The sequence below is a fragment of the Eubalaena glacialis genome, chromosome 9 (assembly GCF_028564815.1).
Source record: "Eubalaena glacialis isolate mEubGla1 chromosome 9, mEubGla1.1.hap2.+ XY, whole genome shotgun sequence".
In the NCBI taxonomy this organism is placed as follows: Eukaryota; Metazoa; Chordata; class Mammalia; order Artiodactyla; family Balaenidae; genus Eubalaena; species Eubalaena glacialis.
In genome coordinates, this window is record NC_083724.1 from 60,857,708 (window position 1) to 60,875,999 (window position 18,292).

General features: G+C 33.4%; 1 long non-coding RNA gene across 1 annotated transcript in view; it reads right to left on the reverse strand.

Moving 5' to 3' along the window:
• Positions 1–761: 761 nt before the first annotated feature.
• Positions 762–18,292, reverse strand: part of LOC133097171 (uncharacterized) — a 781,850-nt gene continuing 764,319 nt past the window's right edge. The window contains exon 5 of the long non-coding RNA XR_009701997.1: positions 762–812. This is a non-coding gene — a long non-coding RNA (uncharacterized LOC133097171). The remainder of the gene's footprint in view (positions 813–18,292) is intronic.

The window sequence follows — 18,292 nt, forward strand, 5'->3', positions numbered from 1 at the left end:
TGGAGTATAGTTGCTTTACAATGTTGTGTTAGTTTCTGCTGTACAATGAAGTGAATCAGCTATACGTATACATACATCCCCTCCCTCCCACCCTCCTCCCATCCCACCCATCTAGGTGATCACAGAGCACCTAGCTGAGCTCCCTGTGCTACAGAGCAGGTTCCCACTAGCTATCAGTTTTACCCATGGTAGGAAAGCATAGGCATCCTGTATCAGCCTTATACTGGCCGCCTTATCTTTCATGTAGTACATTTATATACGTCTTATTTAAGCTGTGTGTGTGTGTGTTTATTTTCCTGTTTGCTTCCTATTTTCACACTGATTTGTAATTTTAAACTAATTTCACCATTTGATTCACCAAAACCTAGACACTCTTAGGTAGTTCTTGACTGGTAATTTAACTGACCTATATCCTATTTCAGTAATTTACTCATCAGCGTCATTAAAGACTATGTTAAATACCTTCCATCAGCCTTAGAATAGTTCACTGTTTTACTTGCAAGAGCATTAGCGACAATAGTCCTTTGAATATAGGTTGTGTGGATTAAGGCATTCTGTGGCCAGGCAATGCTATGTATTTAATAATCAGATATTTTATTCTGATACTTTATCACTAGAATCATATTTTGCCAGATGAAAGAGTATATATCATATACATAAACATGTATTATAATTCCATATACCTAAGTCTGAGACAATAATGTAATTATTATAACATTTTTATACTTTACTCATGAAGAAAATTTGAAATATATTTTAAATGTGCATACCTTTGTCCAAGGCACATCCTGCTGTGGTCTCAGGACAGGAACCTATTGTAAAAAAATATATATATTTTTATTAATATACTTAGTATTACAAACAGATTGAGAAATACCAATACATAAAACAAGACATGGTTTAAACCTCAACCATTGCTCAAAATGGGTATCTGCCCATTAACTTCAAAAAGATGGTCTATCTTTTGTCTTTTTTAGATGAAGTTCATTATGAAAAAAAGGACTGGAGATAAATACTCTGATATATCTCTCAATCTGAATCTCCAAAGGAGCTCTATTCTTTTATGTCTTAAAATAATTTTTTTTCCCAGAAAGAAATATAGAAGCAAATTTAGCTCCTGATACATAAAAGTCAATTTTAGGCAAAAATTCAGACACCACTTTTCAAAAATCCTAAATGAATTACTATGTTCAAAACAGGAAGATGAAGAGGCAGGTTAAACAGGTTTTATAATAATAAAAGCCTTAGAATATTTGTTGATCAAAAAGTGGCATCAGCGCACCAATTCAAGTTAACACAGAATCATTTTCACAGTAATAATGTTTCAAACTTTCACGTAGTGAGACTAAAATATGTGCAGATAATAGATGTAAATATGTTCAAATGAACTTGAGTACTTTAGAAATCAAAAGAGGAAACAGAATCACATATTGCTGTGCTAAAGCCCAATATTTCCATCATTTCTATTTTATTATTCTATTAGATGCAGTGACACATTTCCAAATATGTCCAGAAACCCACCCACATAAAAGGACAGATCTAAGTCTAAGAACCCTCGTTGCAAATGTGATAATACTAATTACAAGGACCTCAATTAAATGCAGAATGAAAGAACCACTTCATTCATGGTTTTTGACATTCTATCTGCCTGAAATTTCCAGATGTGGGGAAAAAAATCAGAGAAACAAACTTCCTTTGTGATCTCTACCAGTATGTTGGGATAAAAATTTAACCATGAATAATAAATAGCACCTATAAAATAGAAATAAATATAATGTTTTCTTCCATATGTAAAGATCACTAACCTAAATGAATTTAGTTCTAGAAGGCACCGGAGTGGTAATCCAGTAAACTGGATTCAAACTCTGAATTACAAAGTTCTCATTTTTATGTGGTAATGCCTCAGGAACTTCTGGGCGATGGGGAGAAACCAAGACTCCACGTTGCCTATAACATTCCTTCAGCCATTATTCAAGCCAAGTAGCCGTGTACAAGTGTGTACACAAACACATACACGTTGGTACACACTTTTCCTCTCTCACTTGAAAGGTCTACATAAGGTAATGTTTAGTGACAGGATTTTGTTGCTTAAAAAAATACACACACACATGCACACACACACACACACACAAATTTAGGCTATCTTTTAAATTTTATGGCCCAAACTCGAATTTCACACTTTCGGGAGCTGAACTTTGGTCCTTGGATTACTAACCAGTTTGGATTTAGACAATGTACATAACCTTATCTTAGCCTCAGTTTATCACTTATAATGAAGTTGTAAAGATTAAATGAGTTAATACAAATAAATTGCTTAGAACCCTTCCTAGGGCATAGAAGTGGCCAATAAACATTAGCTATTAAAAACTATAAAATGTTTGAAAAGTAAAAATAGTTCAAATATATTAAATTATTTAAATATCTAAAAAATATTTTAACTCATGCTTTCTAGTCTATTCATCTCCCAGTATGAAAAAAGTTTGTATTGGGTTGGCCAAAAAGTTCATTTGGGTTTTTGGTACCATGCTACGGAAAAACCCAAATGGACATTTTGGCCAGCCCAATATTTCTTCTATTTTAATACAATTATATTTATATTCACATAATTATAATTAAGTGCAAAATAATTGAGAAACACATTTTAAAAAATGAAACTTTATTTATGAAAGAAATTCAGACAAATCAAAGTAAAAGTGGCATTTTTTTGGTCTTTGTTTTGTTTTGTTTTTGCAGGGAATGAGGTATTTTAAGTGGTATTTAATAACTATCATTCTATGTTCTGTGTTTTACTTATGGTCTGGCATAACTAGAGGAACAGAAAATCTTGGTAAATGACAGGGAGGCACTTAAAGTTTTCACCAGCCAAGCAAGAATCCAGTTGTCTAACATCCATGGGAGTAGAAGCATAGGGTGAAGAGAAAGTACGAAACTCTGGATAGGCAGCATTACAGCCAGACTATAATGAATTTATCACAGAAAAACATGGTATCAACAAAGTCAGGGCTGGATTCACAGAAAAAAACAATCCCCAAATTCTAAAATCTCCATTTCTCTGGCCAGTAGGAATAATTGGGGTTTTAAAGATAGGATTAAGGGTGTTTGCTCTGATTTTTCTGACAGGAACATATACTCCTATAAATGGAAATAAGTTGCAGGAGGAAAGGGAGGAGACATATTTTAAAATTGTGGTTTAATTGAACTTAGCATAGGCTAGAATTAGGAGGGAAAAAAAAGACTTGAGATGAGAAAATGAAAAAAAAAGGAAGAATAAAAAAGACAAGAATAAAACACCTATAGACTCAATAAGGAAAATTCTAAATATCAAACCTGATAGACAATATATTTGGAAAACTATGTTTCGACCAGCAGCTGTTTTTTAGATCTGCTGATGGTGGTGAAGGGGAGGTGGTGTACCATCACTTCATTGACATCATTTAACTGTTTTAACTCAGGCATTTTCTCCCAGGGCTAATTTCCTCCCTCCACTCCCATGGCCCGGAACATTCGGCAATCCCTGGAGACATTTTTTGTCACAGCTCGGTGTAGGGTGCTATAGGCATATAGTGGGTAGAGGCCAGGGATGCTGCTAAACAGCCGACAATTCACAGGACAGGCTTCCACAAGAAAAAAATTTTCAGCTTAAAATATCAATCATGTGCTTAGGTTGAGAAAACCTGTCTGAATTAACAGGGGATATGGGAGTTTCCTGCTACCTCAGCTCTTCACAAACCCTCCCAAATTATGAGATCACATCATTTATGTAGAGTGAATCTTCAGGAAAAAGAGTACTAACCCTGCTCAAGAGTCCTACTTAAACACTGCTCACTTAGTACTTAATGAAGCCATGCATTAAATTCAGGTTGATCAGGTACTAGTCACAAAGTTTTTTACACTGCCTCAATCTGAACCCTATAGGTAAATGTATTCTCACTCTTTTTCTCAAATGTTTTTCAAGGTCAGAAAATATTTTGGTGGATTATCATTTTTCAGTTTTTTTCTCTTAAAGAACACTAAATTTAAGGCCATATATTATGCTGCTTGACATAATTCAGTTTGATTAAGAGATAGGTTATTTGCCTTATTATTAGAAATTGGATAATATACCATAATTCAATAGTTAACAACCAAAATAAAAAATAAGGTGGTTGAATATTACTGTTCTATTTTTTAATTTATATAAAAATAACAACTAACCTTCTTTAAGCAAATCTAAGATATATGGGTATTGAATATTTACATAAAGAAACAATATGTGCAGTGACTGGACTCAAACTAATCTTTGATAACAGTTTGTTACTATTTAAGGTAAACTAAAGTTAATTCTGCACTGGTCTCATTTTGCTCATTTGAGAGTATCTTATTATTATCATGGTGCTAAGAGTATTTAACCTGTAAACTATAATGCTTTATTTATTTTGATTTAGTGGTATTTACAAACTAAAAAACATACCATGTTTTAATTTGTAAACTGCCCTCAAGGATCTTCTCTGCAAAAGCCAAAAATCTCAGGAGGAAATTCCCTAAAACTATTAATTAATTACAGGTGAATTTGGACAGCTAAAAGCGATGCATTGGGGAAAGGAGGAGGAAAAGAATAGGAGAGTTTATGTTTTTACTTTTGTGATTCATAAGAGAAGCCTATATTTAGAGCAAACTTAGAAATGGTCAAAATGCATAGCAATGAAATGTCACAGGACCTACATGTCCTTCCTGTGTTTTGAGCACAAGAGGTATTCTTACCAAAGTATATCTAAGCCAACAGTTACTTCACCAGAGCCGAAACACTGTTTTACTCCAAAATAAATAAGCAACACAGTGATGTATGCCCCTTATACCCAATATGAATACTTCAGAGATTTTGTTATTGCTCCCACTTTTATTAACTATTAGTATCTAATAAATTTGACTATATAATGTATATAGCTAATTTTCAGATACAAAGTCAGTATTTTATACCATTTCTTATCCGTGTCTATTTCTTTAGTGGTACCAAGTAAATAGTTGTTAATGTATGCATGAGACAGTGCATGTATTTAAAAGCTACATTTAATTTTTTTCCATATCTTATTCATATTGTGAAGTACAGAATAACTTTATGTCATTTATGGTCACAATTGGATGTATCCATTTCCATGTGACACATAGTAAGTTTGTAAGCATAAGCCATAGAGCTTATCATGGAAGACTTTCTCCAGGCTACATCGTTTTTCCCTGTCAAAACTGTCAGAAGATCATAAGGATAGGGGCAGAGTTACTCTTCATTACCTTATTTAAATGTTAGGTCCTTAAAATGACTTAATTTTTCAGCCTATCTCGGAGAAAATTTTCCCTTCATTTTCATTTCCCTACTGATATATGACCCAATTTCAGGAGCAAGTTCAATAGATATGCTGTTATGACAGCTCTAGAAAACTAATGCAATTGGTAATTTCCAAAGTTAGATTGCAGCTATACACAAACATACAACAGAGGTAAATATTATCTTCAGTGTTCTCCCATTTTCTATTTAATACTTATCTTTCTCTTTTATGGGCTTATTGCATAACCAATGCTCTCCTGATTTTTCCAGGTTTCAAGGGCTTGTCTATCAGTGGATACAGCTTCCGTTTCCTGCCTCCCCAAATGTACTTTCAAAGTGATTCTCTCCTGACCTAAAGAAAGAGTCTAACACAAAGATTTTAATTACTGAGAACAGCTTGGCCTATATCTATCTTTGAGGGAATTTGTTTGCAAAAAAAGCAAATGATACCATTTTTAATAAAACAAGCCTTTGCGATATTTTGTTTTGTTTTGATAGTGATGAACAGGTGTGATAAAACTGCCATCTTCACTCATTGCTGGTGGTAGTATAAATTGGAAAGCAATTTTCCAGCACATATCAAACTCTACAAGATATTTGCTCCCTTTCACCCACTTACTTCACTTCTGGAAATCTCTCAAAAGGACGTATCAACATATGCTGACACAAACATTTATGTATTCTGATAATCCATTTCAATATTATTTACACCAGCCCCTCTCCCCGCAAAATGGAAACACACTAAATATCTTATAATACAGAAAATGAATTGCTTCCACAGATAAGGAAATATTGTGCTTTAATGTGTAACCATATTTTCAAAAACAATTTAACAGCATGGGACTATAAAGTGACCTTTACAATTTTAGGTGAACACGTCAGGATGCAACAGGATTCCACTGTGTAAAACTAAATCCCAAAACTCAGGAATTCCCTTTAGCCTTGCTCCCCCTAAAATGAAGAGTCTCCTTTTATAAATTAGTGAAACATTCAATTCCAAGAAGTAGACATAAGTTTTTCAGCAGAGTCCCCCATTACCTCAGAACGAGCAGGGAGAAAGAGATTTTCCACAGTTACAATCTGTGACTACAAACTGGCACCTGCTTCACTCTTGAAATGAACTGCCTCTGTCTATTTTACAGCCAAAATAACTGGCAAAGATGACATCCAATTACAACTTTCCTTTCTCATTTGGAGGATCAAGAGGTAGTCTTCCTTTATTTCCTAACAGAGGTATCACCAAGCATCTCATGACATAAGCCATAAAGACTAAAGAATAGTCCATACTTTGATCTCTCCCCTTTGTTAGCAGGTACATGCATTGTTTTATTGGAATAGAACAGTCTAAACCTTGTTGTACCATGATGGCCAAGTGCTAAACTCTTTAGCAAATCCTTATTTTCAGAAATAAAACATTGTTTTACTATTTAGTAACCTATGTTCTTGGGCAAATCGTTTATCCTCAAAGGGGATGATGATTGAATAATCTCACAGTGAATATGATCAAGTTTAACAGCCCACTAAAGTCATCCACCTGAATAAACATACGTACCTATAAAGTGGTTGCTCTCTATATGAACAACTATTTCTATTTATCAGACACTGAAATTTTTAGTTTGAAGGAGCCAGTAGCAACATGGTTGCCAAATTATACCTTTAAATGTGATTTAGGCACCAACAGAAGCCTCGAAGTGGTAATCAAGAAAAAAAAAGATTCTATGTAAATGTTAAGCACTATAGTGGGTTATACTCAACATATTTTTTTTTGTTTGAGTTTTATGAACATACTGTAAATCTGGCAATTCTTAAGAAGGATTGATTATAATATTCTTTCCCCATCGTATTCATGACAGCACTTCATAAATGCCCAATTTTCAAAAAAAAAAATCAGAACCTACAGCAGCAGAAAACAAAACAGTGGATTTAATGTGGAGTAACGGCAGCGCTGCCTGTATGCTGGGTTTGCACATCATTATTCAGAAGGCGGCATTAGCACCTTGCAAGGAGGCAGGATGGAGGGAGCAGGTCTCTCATTATTTCTGAGAGCAGGACTTGAGCAGCAGTTTGAAGATTTGAATGCTCCATTATCATCAGTCAATAAGTAGCATTTATGGATCTGACACCCCACTGGATCATCAACTAATTACATTAATAATCAGATCTAATTTTCCTTTGTCTTTTTAATTTTAACCACAGAGAGTTTTGTCCGTGAAGGTCACTTGTTTTATGGTACTGCTAACACAGACACATCATCATTAATACTTTCGTTAAAATATTTCTATGAAGCTTAAGGGCTGGTTCCTTGTGAATTTTAATATGTGTTTTTTGAGAAAGAGGAGATCAGGGCCCTAAATTCTAACTTTGTTGGAAACCCTCTGGTTTGGGGCAAGTCATTTAAAGTGTTTGACATCCTTTTCTGTATTGTAGAATGAAATAATTAGAATTTCAATCTAAGGATTCACTGATTTTTGAGTATTTATAGTTCTATACCTAAACTTTTTGGGGAAGAAGAGTGGTAGATGGGAGTTTTATACAGCATCCAGAAGCTAGAATCTTCTAATTAATCTCTCTTCTTTAATTCCTCATCCAATCCATCTTCTATTCTATAATAGGCATATTATCCCAAGCATAAATTCTGTTTGTCCTTCTCCCACTAATGTCCTGAAAGAGCTTTTCATCACCTAAGACAATATATAAACTTCTTGGTTTTGGCATTTCATGAAGTAAATAGTTCCAATCTTGCTCATTTCCCACCATTCACTCATATCACCCTTCTGCTCCAAAAAAACCCAAACCACTTGCTATTCCCTGAATATGTTATGTTCTTTCACTTCTGTGTTTTTCATATTCTGTTCCTTGTTCTCTGAATACTCTTTTCCTGTTTCCCCTTCTGGCTAAGTTCCTACTCAGGTTGAGTCCTTCATAGCTCAGCTCATACCATCCCGCTTTCGATTCTTTTCTTGAGCTTATTTATATGACCCTAAAATAGGTATCTCTTATATGCCTTGCATTCCTGTACCCAGAACCCTGTACTCCAATTGTTGCTTTAAAGGTAAGTCTCTTCCAAAGTACTGATCAGTTCCTAAACAGAAGGGACTTTGCTTTGTAAGTTCTTTTATTTAGCACCTAACACAACCTGGCACATAATAGGCACTAAGAAAACATCTGTTGAATGAATGGATAAAAAAATTAACCATGTTTCATAGAATTTATTATTAGTTGCTCCTTTTTCGTGTGCAAAAAAAAAATCCAAAACAGTCTAATCCTTTTACTTTACAAGAGAATACTGAACATGTTAGTTTAATAACCTAATCAGCCGTTACATGTTAGAATAGAGATGGTGACTTACACTAGATGTTTCCTTATCTTTAAAATTACTTTTTTCAAAATCTTAAATTGAAAACAAAAAGAAAGATCAGTATAACCTCATAAAACACCATTTATATCCTCTTTCCAACAGCCGTTCACTTCCACTTCATAGCACACCAGACAGCGGACCTTACTCGTTAACTAGATAATAGCCAGCTAATTTTATGCACAGGTTTTCCAAATAGTCAGTACGTACTTTCTCAAATCCTCTGGGTTGAAAGGTATAAAATTCAATTTTCTAGTCATCCTCTAAAAATACTTTTTAAGTGGAGCATCCACGTGAGGATATTTTGGGCACCACTGAAGAGTAGTTTTATAAACGTGTACCTTGCCATATACAAGCTCATGATATGCTATCATGGTTAACCTGTATTATTCTAAGAGCACTGAAACTTACGTAAGAAAACTAGATACACTCTTATCTCTGGGTTTCAGATCTTATACTATATAAAATGAGATGATCAAAATATTTTTTTTAATGAAGTTTAGAATTCTTATTTGAGAAGAGAAAAAAATACCACGGGTGTCTGGTACCACTTTCCCCTACCTATCCCCAACACACATACAAACACACATATGTGTATGTACAAACACACAGCTAAAGGAATAGTTCAAAGAATAAATATACCTCCTGAATATAAATATATAATTTTACAAACATCAATATTTTACACTAATTTTAAAGAAAGACCTTACTATTGTTTGTAAAATGTATTAAAATAAGTGAAAAGCATAAATTGCAAGTGTCTACACAAAGAGAATTAGAGTACCACTGGTGGGAAAAAAAAAAATACATTCTTTAACAGAATCAGCCCAAAGGGGTTTGTACATGAGTCATTGTCTAAAATACTATCTGCATATCAGAAGGGAGATGATAGAAAAGCCTGGACAAAGAGGATATTCCAAGGGCAGGAATAAGGGCTAGCTGTGATTCACTAATAAATGGCAATGGTGAGACTGGAAGAAGAAAATTAAACTGGATCATTTTGACCAATAATAAATAGTTGCCTAATTAAAGTGTTACATGTGAGTCCCTGTGAAGAGCTACATGGAGATATGTAATATATCAAGTAACAGAACAAGTATAACTAACCAAATACTGCCTAAAACCGAATAGGCCCTCAACAAATATTAGTTTCCTTTCCCTAAACTAGGTTAAAACTTTTGAAGTCGAAGTTTATCCTTAATGAACTTTCAGAATTTCTCAAAAGGGCTATTCCTTCTGTCCAGTAGGTTTTTACACCCTCCTTTTTCCTAAAAATACTACTTCCCCCCGTTATCTATTAGCTAACTTCTATTATTTGTCATATCTCAATTTAGATAATCTTTCTCTGGAAATATACCCTGGTGTGTGTGTGTGTATGTATGAGCATGCACAAATGAACATGGCAGTCTCTTAGTAAACACATGTTAGATGACATAAGATATACTGTCTATTGTCATATGTATAGATATAGATAGGCCATTACAATATATTTTGATGCCATTATTGAAGATATAATTGAAAAAGCAGATAAAAATTAAGATTTTCTAAAAATCCCTAACTCCTTCAGACCCATTAGGTGAAGGAACACATTTGCCTACTTAAAAAATTATTGAAAAACAAAGACCTTTCAAAATTGAGGTAAATTAAAAATTTATTAATTGAGGGAAATTGAAGGAATCTTTTCTAAAACTCTTTTGACAGAACATGAAACCTAGGCTGAGAGAAGTTAAGGAATTTGTTTAGTCTTAGGCAGGTAATTAATGGCAGACCTAAAACTGGATCCCTAAGTACTGACCTTTCCATCCAGTACATGCTGTCTTTGGGGAAGAACTTCTACAATGAGCATAAATAGCTGTGAGTGATTCATGTGGAAAATAAAATAAGGACACAAAAGGTTGACTCAGGAGTTTTACCTCCTTAACTGTGCTATACTGTCAAGTCCTCAAAAGTGTTAAAAATTCCATTGTTTAACAGGTAATTTTCAATTTAAAGTCAAAATGCTATGTTGAATACTCAGGGAATCTTCAAAATGAAAGGAAATTTCATTATTTTGTGGTTGGTATACCTACTTCCACAGAACTTGCCTAGTTTAACGTTATTCTTCAGGTAATTATAAGTACCAGTCAACTGATTTACATTGTTTAAGGTATGAGTAGACAAGCCCAAGATATAAACTAATGTAACTTAGATACATGAAGGTAAATAACCAAATTACCATGGAACTTGTTATTCCCCCTTTATATTTATATTTAATCATTTTGTTTAAATTCTTCCCAGGTTACCAGGGATGATTTCTATTCTTTTAAAATTTAAAAAAAAGAGAGAAATATTAAAAGCTTTCTCCCATGCAAAGTTAAGTCTTAGTAATTTCTAAAAGTACAGCTGCTTTAGATTCTGTGTGTGTATTATACTCTCAAATGATATTTTCTTGCTCATTATAGGAGATATGTATTTTATACACCTTTAGCCTTTTTAAGTATATTATACAGTGCAATGAGAAAAATTAATTTTCAGTTTCTCTCTTGTATGAAATATCCGAGCTAATAATTTGACCTAGAAGGACTAGAATCTTTTTTCTTTTCATTAGATTTCCCCTTTCACCAAAAGCTTTGTTAGCCTACTGAGTCATGACGAGTAATCCTTTACATGCTAGGGTACACTGTTCTTCCTGATGAACTAACAAATTAAAATGTAATGTGAAATGATGATGCTGGGAATATTGAGGAATAGCCATTGATGTGGGAAGGAATCCATGATTAAACCAAGATATGCATTTAAATTATAATTTTATCAAACTGATAATACAGAATAAAATGCAGTTTGAAAGAATCCAAGGACATAATAAGCAGCATAAGAAAGCTATTTCAGAGCCCTTGCTGTCTTCCCTCCGTTCTGCTGTGTGGCCCTCCTCTCACCCTCCGCCTCCCCAAAACCTTATTTTGTTATATCTCGCCAAGAATTAGGAAGCAATCAAATGATTTTTCACCACCTTCATCTCAAGCTAAGGTAATTATTGGTCTGGAGTTTTGATTTTTTTTTTTTTCTCTTTTCTTTTTTCCTTAAACTTGGTTTGCTCAAGAGTAAAATGAACCACAGTACTTATCAACTAAATGCATACACACAAGTGATACTGAAGGCAACCAACCGAGACTGAAGCCAAAGGTTAGCTGCAAATCCATTAGTGATTTTAAATAGTGGGGGGAAAAACTTCTTGATGAGTCCATGATAAAGCTGAATAATTGCAGAAGTCACAAAATAAGACAATGTAATTTGCATGATGTCATCAGACTGATTCACAGAAAGCTTAAAAGAGTGCAAAAGGTTTCCTGTAAGATGACCAAAGCCATATTTGCTGTTCATGTATCTAAAAATAAAATTTCTTTTTTTTTTGACACACAGTACATTTAGTAGCTACACAGAGCCAGAAGCTAACATATCTAGAAATTTTTCTCACCATCTCTGAAGCACCCACATATCACAGAAATATCTAGAATTTGTAGAATATACTGTGGAAAATTCTGAAGTATATACCGGGGGAAAATTTAGTGACAATTTTCAATTAAGTTTGCATGCTTTTTATGATTTATTTGGTGTTAATAAACTTCCAACCATGGTATCCACAATTTATATTTAAGGAAAAATGAATCTTTAAGATCTAATCTCACCTTCTAGAATTACAAATTACTCTACTGTTTGCTTTGTTCCTGTTACACATTTTTTTTTTCCCCAAAGCTATGGTAAACTTTAATAAGGGAGCTCTCACATCAGATATTTTATCATCATTAAATAATCATAGAACTTCTTATTTTAAGAATTTTTAATTAGCAGATCAATGACATAATAAGAGACCATACTGATTCATTCAAAGCGTTTACAAAGCATTGGTTCTTTAATGGAGCTGTGGTGGCTTAAAACTAGAAGAAAATTGCAATGTCAATATATATTTGCCCATATATATTACTAGCATATATATACATAACTATATATATATGATGTCATGAACAGGGTTTGGTGTGGGGAAGGTTTGAATGAATGTAGCTCACTGTACAAGCAAAATTTAGTTAAAAACATGTTTTGAAAAAAGAACTCTAAGTTAGCTAAAGCATTTGGAAGGAATGCTAGTCCTAACTAATAAATAGGAACAAAAATAAGAAACAACATATTTTTTTTCTGCTTAATAGTAATAGCAAGTAACAAGTGACATAAAGCCTATTATATAATAATAAATAGAGAAATAATAAGGGAAATAAAAATCACCATCAGGTAAACATCACAATAATAACTTCTGCAGGTAAAATTCAACAATGGATGCTAAAATAATTGGATGAAGCAGGATATTCACATAGCCTTAAAGTATCTCTCCCATTTTTTTTTTTTTTTTTTTTTTTTTTTTTTTTTTTTTAGTTTAAAGGGAAAAATAGTAAATTTAAAGTGGAAAGACTAGGCACATGCTACCTTAATTGAGTACATCCAGAGGGATAAAATATACCATATACCTTCTGATATGATGCACTGAGAAGGATACAACACTGCTTTTGTGGCACTGCTAAAAATACTTCACCTTGATCTAATCATGAAAAGCATCACACAAACCCAGAGCAAAAGTCATTCTACAAAGAAACTGACCACTACTCAAGTGTTGCAAGGTCATGAGAGACAAGGAAAAATTTAGCAACTCTCATAGATTAGCAGAAACTAAGAAAACAGCAACTAAATATAATCTGGGATCCTACTTTGGATTCTGAAACAGAAGAAAACATATTTGTGGAAAAAACTGGTGACATTCCAATAAGGACCATGGATTAATTAATACTATTGTTCCAGTGTTAACTGTACAACTGTACAAAGACATCGTTATGACTATGTCACGTGTTAACATTAGGGGAAGCTGGATGATGGGCATATACATATACACTATGCCATTTTTTGCAACTTTTTTGTTGATCTAAAATGTTTTCAGGACTTCCCTGGTGGTCCAGTGGTTGAGAGTCCGCCTGCCAATGCAGGGGACACAGGTTCAAACCCTGGTCCGGGAGGATCCCACATACTGCGGAGCAACTGGGCCCGTGCACCACAACTACTGAGCCTGCACTCTAAAGCCAGCAAGCCACAACTACTGAGCCCACATGCCTAGAGCCCATGCTCCGCAACAAGAGAGGTCACCGCAATGAGAAGCCCACGCACTGTGGCAAGGAGTGGCCCCTGCTCGCTACAATTAGAGAAGGCCCGCGCACAGCAACAAAGACCAAACCCAGCCAAAAAATTTTTTTAAATTAATAAAAATTAATTATAAAAAAAATTTAAAAATAAATGAAATGTTATCAAAAATTTTATAGCTATTATAACAGAGATTCAGACAGGTAATTAGATAAATCAAGTCAACACATTTCAAAACTTTCTTTGTAGCTACCATATTATTCCAATGTCACCATTTCACTGAATTTTATAATCACTGTTCTAGTTCTTTTTTCCTCCAAGTAAACTGATGAGAATATATTACTTCTCCATATTTCATAATCAATAACATGAACCAAACCAATTGCTTAAGCCTATGTTTTCTATTTTCATAACAACATTCACCTATCCCAAAATATTATCCTGCTTATATTATTTCTTCAAACTCAAGACAAGTATTTATTAATTGCCACAACATGTCTTGTACTGAAGATGTAATATGATTTACAATGTATCTACCTGCGTAGATTAACAAGATCTAGAAAAATAGTTTATGTAATTTGTATCTTATATGCCTACTGTAAACCATTATCATGTAAGTGAAAATTATTTTGAAGGTTATTGATACATTTGCATTCATTTAACAGTTATACTCTTGGTTGAAAAAAAGCAATTAGCATCAATGAGCAAAGATCAAGAACCTGAAGAGTTTTGTCATCATTTGATTTGTATATAATGGTATAAAATCATATAGGCAGAAGGGAGGAAATAAATTACCATGTAACGAAAATTTTGTAACATGAACTTTACATCTCTGGAAGAGAATGTGAAAAGCACGATGGAATGTCAGAAGAACAGAAGCACAGTGGAAAATCCCTGGCTGGGATTAGCAATAAGAGGTGTATTTAAAATCACTTGCAGATGAGCAGTTCTAGATTCTCACTTTAATACTAGTTTTCTTATCTTTGTGTTTTTAATCACAAATTTTATATTTTCCCCATAGTTCACTGAAATAATTTATAAAATATTTTATTTCAAAAAGGCACAAGAACTACGGTATAATGTTAACACTATCAGTAGAAAATGAGTAGGTGGTAGAGAGTACCACTTCACCAAACATAAACTGTTTGTTAGCTGCCAGGTGAAAGTCCAAATTTGCCTATGAGATTTGGAATTGGGACATTGAAATAAAATAACACTTTATGCTGCACACAAATTGAAATTAGTATGTTGTGATTTTCCTGTATATGGGTAAGTAACTAAGGATGATGGCAAAGAAGCATTTACAAATAAACATATAGGAATTATTTCAATAATAAAAAAAGTCAAATCTCTCATTGTCCAAAATTAATTTAATTGATCAATTTAGTTTTCTCTGTTAATTTTCTTTTGTCACAGTTTTCCTTACAGTGTCTGTCCTAAATACATAAATTTTGTGAAAAAGAGAGTTAATTAGATTCCAGAAAAAAAAAAATAAGGGAAGGGAAACTGGAAAAATAACAGGTATAAGGGATTTGGGACACCTAATATAATGGATAAGGAAAAAGATGATAGAAGAATTGTATCACAAAAGGTCAAAGACCTGGGAAAGATCAAAGCTCCAAAGAAAATGAAAAAATTAAATCTGTACAACATATGTAACTTGTATCTTATAATTAGCAGAAATTCTTAACATCAAGTAAAAATAAACCATGAAGTTATAATTTTTCTAAAGCTGTTTCCCTTTTTTTTTCTTTTATGCATATCTTAATACACGGAAGAAGAGTACCTGACAATATTTTTCTATTATAAAAAGTCATGTCATAAAAAAATAAGACCCCAAAAATAGTTCTTTCATTAAAAGGCAGTAACATTTTATTCTAACTCCATAGATCAAAGTAAAATATTAGTCTGATATAATAGAAAAAAAAAAACATTTAGTTAAAGGAAGGAAGATAATAAGCAAAGACCAACCAGCAACCGGGTAGGTTCCATGCTTCCAACATTTTAAAATTTGGCCAAATTTGGTCAAATTTTAAAGAAGTATTATTTTGTCCACCTGAGGTCAATGTACAATAAGAAGTAAGCTGTTTAAAAAACCATTTAACTCTTTCATATTCTTCATCTGGAGCGAAAATTATATCTAAAGTGGAAACAACTAGAAGAAACCAATGCTTTAGTCATGGATTTACTCAAAAGTCTTCAATGTCTCTCTGATGTTTTCAGAAATTGATTCAAATTCCTTTGCTGAGTATATTGCTATACTCCATTACCTAGGACAACACCTGGCTGGCTGGCTGTTTCCTAGAGCATTTCTTGCCTTTCCACACATTTAGCATTTAATGTAGGCTACTTTGTATTGTTAATTATTTTTATGACTCTGTATAGTTCTTTGTAAAAAGGAATTGCTTATGAGAATATTTCAGGAACCAGGCCTTTATCCCTGGTAGAGAAAGCTCTGAGACAAAACCAAGGTAAGACTCATCAAGTAGAATGACTAAGCCTGTATTCAAACTTCCATTTTTTATAGCCACTCAGTGAGGTTCTCAGCACATAACTATCTAAGCATGAGACTACACTGGATGTCACACAAGGTGAGGTTCATAGGGTATAAAAAAGACCCAAATAATAAATTGTTTGCTCCAAAATATTTCATCCTGAATTGTTATCTCTGTTCACAAGGGCAAGATCCTCTACTGGGGGTGGGGGGCGTGGGGGGGATCAACATCTTACCTGGAATTTACCAAGAGAAGGTGGGAATCAAGGTTAAGGTGAACTAATCATCCTGACTACTGAAATCTCTCTTTCAGTATAAATAGCCTGGATAAGTTTCAATTCCATTTCTGCCTTCAAACATGGAGCTTAAGAGCTTGAGTAAATATTTTATTTATATTTGTAGAATATTTAAAGAATACAAATAATTTCTCATCTCCAAAGGATCAAAAATTGTCTTTTCAGTGCTGAACTTTTCTGATCTGTTCCCAATTTTCCTCTAATTCTAATGTAGAGGCAGGAATATCTAGCTCAGCATCCTGACTCTACTTTTCAGTAGCTCTCCATCCTGAGGTTTACCTGAACTGGATCTCAAGTCACTCAACTGTGAAAAGTGACAATTTATACAGCCTATGGATTTTTTTTAATGAGGGGAAAAAAAGGAAAAACATTTTATAAAATACTTATCAGTATAATCATAATTATCATCACCATCATCATCTAATTTGTTTTCCTGCCCCCAAGACCTATGAGCCCTGAGAACAACACCTGTTTACTGTTTGAGCAGTTGTTTTGCCCTGTTGTTCAGTTTCCTGTTAAAACCTAACTGAGCCTCTGCTGCCCACTGCAGGAGGAAATGAGAAAAAAATCATCTCCCTTCTGCCTGGATTCTCAGGTGGCTTTATCGCTAAGTGTTTTGTTTGTTATTCTGTGATTCATTATTTGAAGAACATAGTTTACTAGATATCTTCATACGATGAACTCAATGGTAGTTTAATACATATAAAAGATAAGTTTGATTAACTATTATACCAATTATACAAAACTAAGAAAAATGACCGAAATTCAAACAGCACATAGTGACAATTATTTTTGTTGTTAGTTACGACCACTATATAGACATTTCCACAAAATGTTTGGCATTCCTATTCAGTTCCTATATTTTCTATTTTCCTGATATAATTATTTAATGGATCTATTCAAAACGTGTAATGCATTTCAGTCATTGCCTAGAATGGGGCCAACTATTATAGTAGACAACAAATCATCTTTGAATAAGTGGATATACACAAATATACCGATACATGTGAAAAACCCACACTAGTCTTATAACACGCAGGGTAACCAGTTCAGTTTGAACAGGCTCTAGAGTTTTTTGGTAGAAGGGTGAGGTTTCAGTATATATCATAAATTTATAAAATGAACAGGAAAACGTAATAGGTAATGTGCTGAGTTTTATTTTTAACAGTTCATAATGGAATATACCGAGAAGCTTTCCTCAAAACTTCTAGTACAGTAAAATCTTATTACGGATTTTTCAGGGATTATAGAAAAATGTTTTCTTGAACTGTCATTTTATTATGTTCCATATTACTATAAATATGTGGATTCTTACCTGAGATTTAAAAGACATTTTTTCATAGCTAAACAGAAGTCTTCAGTCAATTTTGTTAGTTATAATGAGATTACACCTTTAAAAATAAAACGAGTGTACTGGAGTTCTTTGTAAACTGCTCACATATTTGGGCTATAAAAGATCTGTAAGATCATAAAACCATAGGTGTATTTTTTAAAAGCTGAAATGGACTTCAAAGATGATAAATTTAAGGAGTTTGTTTTGAACCTGTTCAATTATGATAATGACCTTTAATTCTTTCCTAATGGCCTCCATGGAATTAATTGGTTATTTCAATATCAGGGCTCATCTTGTTTGGAATTTTAAAAGAGTCTCTTCTTTCCCATAATGGGTTCTATCAAGCCTATTTTAAATG